Raw genomic sequence first — 6,000 nt, 5'->3', positions numbered from 1 at the left:
CTCCCTAGGGAATATTTAACCCCTTGATCGCCCCCTAGTGTTAACCCCCTCCCTGCCAGTGATCAGTGCATTTCTATAGCAAAAGTGTCACTTATGCCGCGTACACACGGTCAGACTTTTCGACCGGACTTGTCCGACGGACCAAATCGGGCGGACAATCCAATCGTGTGTGGGCTTCACCGGACCTTCAGCGGACTTTTCCAGCCGCAAATCTGACGGACTTTAGATTTGGAACATGCTTCAAATCTTTACGTCGTGACTCCGCCAGACCCAGAAATCCGCTCGTCTGTATGCTAGTCCGACGGACAAAAACCGACGCTAGGGCAGCTATTGGCTACTGGATATCAACTTCCTTATTTTAGTCCGGTGTACGTCATCACGTACGAATCTGTCGGACTTTGGTGTGATCGTGTGTAGGCAAGTCCAGTCGTTAGAAAGTCTGTTGAAAGTCCGCCAAAAGTCCGTCAAAAGTCTGTTGAAAGTCTGTCGGACAGGCTGTCGGACTTTTGTAGCTGAAAAGTCCGACCGTGTGTACGCAGCATAAGGGTCAGATTTGTCCGCCGCAATGTCACAGTCCCGCTAAAAATCACTGATCCCTGCCATTACCAGTAAAAACAAGTAAAAATAAAAACCAAAAAACTTTCCCCGATTTTATTGATACTATAACTTTTGCGCAAACCAATTAATATACGCTTATTGCGATTTTTTTTTTTTTTTTTTACGAAGAATACATAGTGGCCTAAACTGAGGAAAAAAAAATATTTTTTATATATTTTTGGGGGATATTTATTACAGCAAAAAGTATGTTGCGTTTTTTTCAAAATTGTTGCTCTTTTTTTTGTTTGTTTATAGCGCAAAAAATAAAAACCGCAGAGGTGATCAAATACCACCAAAAGAAAGCTCTATTTGTGGGGATAAAAAGGACGTCTATGTTGTTTGGGTGCAACGTCGCACGACCGCGCAATTGTCAGTTAAAAAAAACAAAAACTTTCCCCGATTTTATAGAAGCTATAACTTTTGCGCAAACCAATTAATATTCGCTTATTGTGATTTTTTTTTTTTTTTTTACCAAGAATATGTAGCAGAATACATATTGGCCTAAACTGATGAATAAATTAGTTTTTTTTATTTGTTTTTTTATATGTTTTATAGCAAAAAGTAAAACAATATTTTTTTTTTTTTTTCAAAATTGGCAGTTTGTTTTTTTATTTTAAAGTAAATAAAAACCGCAGAGGTGATCAAATACCACCAAAAGAAAGCTCTATTTATGGGGAAAAAAAAGGACATCAATTTAGTTTGGGTACAACGTCGCACGACCGCGCAATTTTCAGTTACAGCGACGCAGTGCCGAATCGTAAAAAAAATGGCCTGGTCATTAAGGGGGCAAATCCTTCCGGGGCTGAAGTGGTTAAGTTAGTGCTAAAACTTTATTAGTTAAACTGCTCAGCATATTTTACTTTGTTTTGTGTTGAATTATTGGCGGGAGTTTCTACGTCTCTCTGCAACAAACCAAACCATTAACTGACCACACCCGCCCACAGTTTCCATAGTTCCGTTTCTTCTAACACTGAGCTGTCCATAAAGGTAAGACTACATTTACCTCTATATAACAGGGGGGAGTACTATAAGAGGCAGGATAGACCATCCAGATGTATAATAGGAAAGATTTGTTGGTGATAAGATCCTTGAATCTCTAATTTATATCTGTACCTATAGAACTCTATTATGTTTACAGAGGAAGTGTACCTTACAGAGGAAGTGTACTGTAAAACCACAGATAAGATAAGCCTGGAACACACTACATTTTCTTTGAGTTGCACGAAAAAAAACCTGATGGCTAGGGAGCTGCTGTACTAACCATGCGATGTTAGTTCAGTGATCTCCCCCCGCTGAGCTGTTGTGTTCAGAAAGGGGGGTGCCCCCCCGCCAGGATATACCGATCAGCGCTCTCTGCCATTGATTAACCGCTTCAGCCCCGGAAGATTTTACCCCATTCATGACCAGAGCACTTTTTTGCGATTCGGCACTGCGTCGCTTTAACTGACAATTACGCGGTCGTGCAACGTTATACCCAAACAAGATTGACGTCCTTTTTTCCCCACGAATGGAGATTTCTTTTGGTGGTATTTGATCACCTCTGCGGTTTTTATTTTTTGCGCTATAAACAAAAAAAGAGCGACAATTTTGAAAAAAAACGCAATATTTTTTACTATAATAAATATCCCCCAAAAATATATTAAAAAATATTTTTTTCCTCAGTTTAGGCTGATATGTATTCTTCTACATATTTTTGGTAAAAAAACAAAAAAAATCGCAATAAGCGTATATTTATTGGTTTGCGCAAAATAGTAGATCGTTTTATGGCATTTTTATTTATTTATTTTTTTTACTAGTAATGGCAGCGATCTGCGATTTTTATCGGGACTGCGACATTATGGCGGACATATCGGTCACTTTTGACACATTTTTGGGACCATTGTCATTTATACAGCGATCAGTGCTATAAAAATGCATTGATTACTGTAAAAATGTCACTGGCAGGGAAGGGGTTAACACTAGGGGGCGATCAAGGGGTTAAGTGTGTTCCCTAGTGTGTGTGTTCTAACCGAAGGGGAGAGAGGACTGTGTAGGGGAGATGACAGATTGCTGTTCATACTCTGTACGAACAGACGATCTGTCTCTTCTCCCCTCAGAGAACCAGATACTTTGTTTACACACACAGATCCCAGTTCTCGGTGTGTCAGCAGCGATCGCGGGAGCCCGGCGGTGATCGTGACCGCCGGGCACTCACATCGGCGGGGGGGGCGAGAGGCGGGGCGCGCGCGCTCCTAGTCGCCACAGGGAGAAGCGACGTAACATAATGTTTCGCCCAGCCGTGCCATTCGGCCGCAGTACAACTGTGGTGGCTGGTTGGCAAGTGGTTAAAGTCAGACTCTAATTTGAAATAATCAAGATACCCCATAGATAAATTGAAATGCTACTTTTAAAAATTTATATCAGATTTCTCAAAAAAAACATTTGGTACCAGTACATACATGTAATTTATCAGTGACGTGTCACATTCCCCTTTTAATGTTCCCAATTAACTAATGCTATGAACAGTCAGTGATAACTGACTCTGTCCATTCACATAACTGAAACATTGTAACCTGTAATTACGATGTATCAGTTTATGAATGAAGAGGAGCCGCTGTCTCCTCTCCATTCATTTTCAGTGCAGCTGAGACTGCTGAGAAGGGGACTGGGAAACATGTGTCCTCAGTCCCTTTCCCTGTCTCAAAGGGGAGATGTCAGGGGTCTGTTAAGACCCCTGATATCTTACCAAAGCCCGCCAACAGGGCTAATAATAATAATAATAATAATAATAATAAAAAATTGCAATAAATAATAAAAATAAATTAATTGTAAAAAATAATAAAAAATAAAATAAAAAACACACTGACACTGTTCACTCCCCCCCTTTTATAAAAAGAACGCATTGTAAAAAATACATAATAAAATAAATTGTAAAAAATAATAAAAGAAAAATAATTGTAAAAAATAAAATTGTAAAAACAAAAACAAAAAACTACTGACACACGTGCCACTGTCACATGACATTAAAAAAAGTATCGGTAATCGGTATCAGCGAGTACTTGGAAAAAAGTATCGGTACTTGTACTCGGTCTTAAAAAAGTGGTATCGGGACAACCCTAACCGTAACAGATGTTTATTTAGGATAAAACCATAAGAGTTACACTTACATTTGCCAATGAGAATACAAGCGCTTGAGAGAGAGACAGTAACTGTGGACCAGCATGGAAACCCGACGCGTTTCGCCTAAACAGGCATCATCTGGGAATCACTTTAGCAACGCTCTCCGTCTTGGCAGGATCATAGGATACATATCACCTACCTAACAATCCATTTGCATTCAGAAGAAAAAACAACTTATATGCCCCGTACACACGGTAGGATTTTCCGACGGAAAATGTTCGAAGGGAGCTTGTTGTCGGAAAGTCCGACCGTGTGTAGGCTCCATCGGACGTTTTCCAATGGAGTTCCCGTCACACAAAATTTGAGATCTGGATCTCAAATTTTCCGACAACAAAATCCGTAGTCCTAAATTCCGATCGTGTGTACACAATTCCGACGCACAAAGTTCCACGCATGCTTGGATTTAAGCAGAAGAGCCGCACTGGCCATTGAACTTAATTTTTCTCGGCTCATCATACGTGTTGTACGTCACCGCGTTCTTGACGTTCGGAATTTCCGACAAGTTTTGTGTGACCGTGTGTATGCAAGACAAGTTTGAGCCAACATCCGTCGGAAATAAATCCATGGATTTTGTTGTCGGAATGTCCGATTGTGTGTACAGGACATTACTCTAAATTGGAATTCCAAGACAAGACAAAAATTCACATACACCTAAAATTAAGCATTTCTCTCCATTAACAACAACTTTCCCTTACCAAAATAACCAGTAATTCACCAGTAGTTCATGAGCTTCAAAAAATGCTACCAGTGACACCACTTGTTTGTGCCCTGCACACATACACACTCCAGAGCTCTGCTATACAATACTTCTTACATTTTAAGTTATGTACGGGTTAAGCTCTTAACTCTTTCCTTTCTGTTCCAACCTTTATTATTGAATTATCAGAACAAAGATGATAATGTTATATGTGTTAAAACACTTGGTCTGTATTTGGCTAATCATTTAAAACAAGTAACAGTTATCATGCTGAAAGGCAAGTTCCCCCTTTTTTCTTTTTTTCCCTCTATATTAATAACGGGCTTACACATATCTCAAAATTTCTGCGTAGATATGAGACAGGCTGCAAAAAAATTAACTTCCTCATTTTAAACCAGCTATCAATCTAACCCAAAAATTGTCCCAAACAGAGGGGGACCAAAAAGAAAAGTGGGGCTCAAAGGAAAGGCAATGTAGATGGATGAGTATAATCAAACATGTGTTTAATGTGGTACAAAAATACATAAACATGGAGATAAGAGAGCATGAACCGATGGATTACATTGCCCTAATAAAATTGATCGATAACATTGAATCGATCAACATGACTACACAGACATGGGGGACACTACAACATGTAAAGACTAACAAACAAAACATCCGGACGTCTAGGCTATTGATGTCTGCGCAACCTGCTACAATGAGAAGTGTTCAGCTATGCTGAATAAGGTTGCAAGGCAGACATCGATCCCCCCGGGGGGGCGGCTCAAATCAGGGTAAAAAAGGGGGGAGAGGGAAAAGGAAAAAAGGGGGGAGAGAGGATGGGGGGGTGAGGTGAGGGAGGGGTGGGGGAAAAAAAGGGAAGGGGGGAATGGGATCAAAGAGGAAGAGAATGCAGTGGAGTGGGGCGCTGATGTGAGTCCTGTGGTCAGACATCAATCATCCTATAGATGGTAGTATATAGGCCATGCACATGATAAAGTTTAAACTGCAGTGGCGGGAGTCCAAGATGGTATGGTGGGATACTTGAGTGTGTTGGGTGATGTATTAGGTATGACCAGATGCGTGCAGTTATGATGAATCAGGCAGTAGCTGACATAAGTCGGAACACACACAACAGGTGACTGAGTACGTTACCACTCCCGGGTCCTGTCTTGGAAATCCACAGGTACTACCGAGGTGCGATGTCACCTGTGTTGTTAGCGGCACCGCTTGTCTCTGCATGCAGTACTGGGCACTTCCTTAAGGATCTCCGTAGTCCAACGAGCACTCCTCAAACGAGTGGATGGCCGGCCATGTAAATGCGCTTGTTACCTCCCACACTGCTGTTCCGAACAGCCGGGCGGAACACTCCCTCAGTAGGTGAGCCGGCTAGCCCCAACGGGGGATGACAGCGGGCGTGACGTCCGGACGGAATAACGTCAACGCGTTTCACAAAACCAAGATGTGTAGCTTCGTCTGACTTATCTTCTGAGTTATTGATCAATTTTATTAGGGCAATGTAATCCATCGGTTCATGCTCTCTTATCTCCATGTTTATGCATTTT

The 6,000-nt window shown here is 41.2% G+C and overlaps 1 protein-coding gene across 1 annotated transcript in view; it reads left to right on the top strand.

Moving 5' to 3' along the window:
• The first annotated feature begins 1,541 nt into the window (after positions 1-1,541).
• LOC141116962 (NACHT, LRR and PYD domains-containing protein 3-like) overlaps positions 1,542-6,000 on the top strand; it is a 138,483-nt gene continuing 134,024 nt past the window's right edge. The window contains exon 1 of the mRNA XM_073609489.1: positions 1,542-1,584. The gene's annotated coding sequence lies outside the window, so the exon portion shown is untranslated. The remainder of the gene's footprint in view (positions 1,585-6,000) is intronic.

The sequence above is a fragment of the Aquarana catesbeiana genome, linkage group LG13 (genome assembly GCF_042186555.1).
Source record: "Aquarana catesbeiana isolate 2022-GZ linkage group LG13, ASM4218655v1, whole genome shotgun sequence".
NCBI classification, from domain to species: Eukaryota; Metazoa; Chordata; class Amphibia; order Anura; family Ranidae; genus Aquarana; species Aquarana catesbeiana.
The sequence above is the reverse complement of the archived record's forward strand: the minus strand, read 5'-3'. Positions and strand labels throughout refer to the sequence as shown.